The sequence below is a fragment of the Lipotes vexillifer genome, unplaced genomic scaffold (genome assembly GCF_000442215.2).
Source record: "Lipotes vexillifer unplaced genomic scaffold, Lipotes_vexillifer_v1.1 scaffold182, whole genome shotgun sequence".
Lineage (NCBI taxonomy): Eukaryota > Metazoa > Chordata > Mammalia > Artiodactyla > Lipotidae > Lipotes > Lipotes vexillifer.
In genome coordinates this window covers 5726294-5729534 of record NW_006798798.1, presented here as the reverse complement: position 1 = coordinate 5729534, position 3241 = coordinate 5726294, and the positions used below count along the sequence as shown (strand labels likewise).

General features: G+C 49.2%; 1 pseudogene; it reads right to left on the bottom strand.

Annotated features, from left to right (window-relative positions):
• LOC103079013 (protein FAM57A pseudogene) overlaps window positions 1-3241 on the bottom strand; it is a 7451-nt pseudogene that overhangs the window by 3473 nt on the left and 737 nt on the right.

The window sequence follows — 3241 nt, the reverse complement described above, 5'->3', positions numbered from 1 at the left end:
CAGTATGATTCCTGCCTACACGACCCCTACACCTTCCAGCTTCCATGATTGCAGAGACTGAGGAGAGTGACTGCCTAAGATGTGAAGGGCATCGCTGAGTCCATCATCTTAGGAGATCGACACACACATGCACAGACAGATACAGACACACTCAGGTCCCACGTGGCTTGTTCCTGGCTGAGGTTTCCTGGCGCCTTCTCTCTGCCGAATGCTCTCCCTTTCCATATCCAAATCCCACCATGTCCAAGGGACCCAGGGGTCAGGGCACTGCCCCATTCTCTGTAAGAATGAAACTGCCAGGCTCTGTCCTCAGGCAAAACAAAAACCTTCTGCCTTCCACTCTCCATTCTGCTCAGGGCAGCCAAGCAACCCCACAACCTAAATCAGATTCTCTCCCTCCTTGGCTTAAACCCTCCATGTTCCCATGGCTCTTGGGATCAAACCCAAATCCCTCACCCAGGTGTTCAGGCTCTGCCTTGGTCTGTTCCTCTCCTCTTGCCTCCACACTCTAACCACACTGCCTTTGTTTCTGTTTCTGGATCACACAACTCTCTTTCCCACCTCAGGACCTTTGCACTTACCATTCCCCCTGCCTGGAACTCTTTCACCCTGATCTTCTCATGGCTAGCCCTTCATCCAGACTTGAATGTCCTCTCCCCAGACAGGTCTTCCTTGACCTCCTCACTCCCCATTTCACCTCGTGTCACCCTCCTGGGTCCCTATCCCTTATGTACTAGTTATTCCCCATAGCCCTTGGTCCTCTCTGAAATAATTTAGTTTATTTATTCAGGTTTTCTCTGTACATCTCCCCATGTACCCCATGGACTGAGAACTCCGGGAGGGCTGTGGCTTTGTCTCTCTTGGTTGCCACTTGGCCTTCAAGAGCAGAGCACTGCCTGGTGCACTGTAGGCTTCCAATACTTCCATGTTAAAAAATAGGCCCTTTGCCTATTAAAGAATCAACCCAGAATGTACTAGCCAGTACTTGAGGCCCACCCACTTCATTCACTGAGTCAATCAGGAGTTCAAATTGGGAACAACAACAAAAGCAAATAGTTGAGGACTTTCCTGGTGGCGCAGTGGTTAAGAATCTATCTGCCAATGCAGGGGACATGGGTTCGAGCCCTGGTCCGGGAAGATCCCACATGCCACGGAGTGACTAAACCCATGCGCTTCAACTACTGAGCCTGCGCTCTAGAGCCCGCGAGCCGCAACTGCTGAAGCCCGCGCGCCTAGAGCCCGTGCTCCGCAACAAGAGAAGCCACCGCGATGAGAAGCCCGCCACTGCAACGAAGAGTAGCTCCCGCTCTCTGCAACTAGAGAAAGCCCGCGCAGAGCAACAAAGACCCAACACAGCTAAAAAATAAGTAACTAAATTAATTTTTTTTAAAAGGCAAATAGTTGAAACCCCACATCTTTGTTCATTGAATCAATCAAGAGGAGAGGCAGAGAACAGGGGTGGGGGGGGCGTGCCTGAGTAATGCTTCCTTAGTACATTGAACCAACCAGAATCTGGGTCTAAATGCTTGAGGCACCCCCCTCCCAGCATCTTCCGTATCAGGGCAGCCAATCACAAAAAAGTGGTAACCAACAGAGGCCGCGCCGCTGTGACTCAACTCCCCAGGGCAGCCCCAGGACGAGGATGAGTGAGCGGACAGCTGTGGCATTAACTGTGGATGCTGATCCGGAAATAGTGGGGAGTTTAAGGGAACAGGGAGGGAGTCAGGAGAGGACAGCCAGAGCTAATATGGGATAGACAGGGGGATGATGGGTGTCTGAGTGTCCAGGAGGGAACTGTAGGGTTGCAGGAAAGTTTTTTGGGAAAAGAAAGTGATTTGTGTGGGAAGGAGGCTGGAGGTTAGAAAAGAATGGGAAAAGTTTATGGGAGACAAAGAGAAGATTACAGGGGTCCAGGAGAGGGTTACATGGGATAAAGAGGTTCTTGTGGGACAGGGAGAGGGTTAGGAAAGGACCAAGGGGAGGTTATGGAGTCTCAAGAAGGGGTTCTGGGGGAGACAGGAAGGGATTTATATGAAAAAATGGAAGGGTGTATAGAGGCAGGGGAGTGTAGGACAGAGAAGTCATAGACGGGGGTTATGGGGAACAGGGAATTGTGGCGGACAGGGAGGTTATGGGAGGATGCATGGGTTATGGGAGGTGTTATGATGGACAGGAAGAGTGTTACAGGATCAGGGAGAGGAGTGAAGCAGGACTAGGGCAGAGTTACAGGATGGGGAATATGAGCTATGTTGCCAAATCTTGGCCCCCTATGCACTGATGCCGAATAAAAATACGGAGACAGAGATTGGCTTTTTATTTTCTTTGCCAGGCAAAGGGAAGGCACAGTAGGCTAGCACCTCAAGAACTGTCCCGCCCCATCCTGGGGAATTAGAGTGGGTCTTACAGGTAGAACTCGCAGTCCAGGGTAAGTGATAAGGATCAAAGTGGTGAAGGTCTTGCATTCTTCTTCTTGCAATATTTTAAAACAGTCACTGCTGGCATCAGGCAGCCTGGTAATTGGGTCCGTTCATCCCTGGGTTACCGGCCTGTGACCTCCTTTCTGAAATGTAAACAGGTACAAGGGGTGATTTGCTACGAGAGAATGCAGGGAGAGTAAATGCTGGGTGCAGGGCACAATTCTTATGGAATCAGAGAGTAACTAGCTTTGTTTAGCTTTGTGAAGGATAAGTCTAGCTATGTGTGTTTTAGTAGTAACAGCTGAAGAATAACTAAGATTACTTAACTCTTTCAGTCCTGTTTATGCTGTTTCCCCAGCCTGTTCATTGTTGCTTATTTTCCTTGTTTATCAGAAAAGTCTCATTTCTATTTTTGCTGCAACAGGTACAGACAAAGGATTACAGAAGTGACGAGAGGGTTAGAGGGGTGCAGAGAGTAAGTAATCATCTAAAGCAGTGGTTCTCAAATCCTGGTCCCTAGCCTGCAGTAGCAGCCTCAGCTGGGAACTTGTTAGAAATGCACATTCTTGAACCCTGCCCCAGAGCTAAGGAATCAGCAACTCTGGGGATGGGGCTCAGCTTTCTGTTTCAATAAGTCCTCCAGGTGACTCAGTTGTATGCTCAAGTTTTAGCATCCCTGGGCTAAAGTGACCATTCAATTTAACCTCCAAACTGAGCACTTTTTAGACTAAAAGGGGAGCACTCAATAATTTGGTAGGACCAGGCTTAATTAACTGGACAGCACCCGCAAACCAGGATGGAGCACGTTATTGGAGAGCAGGAAT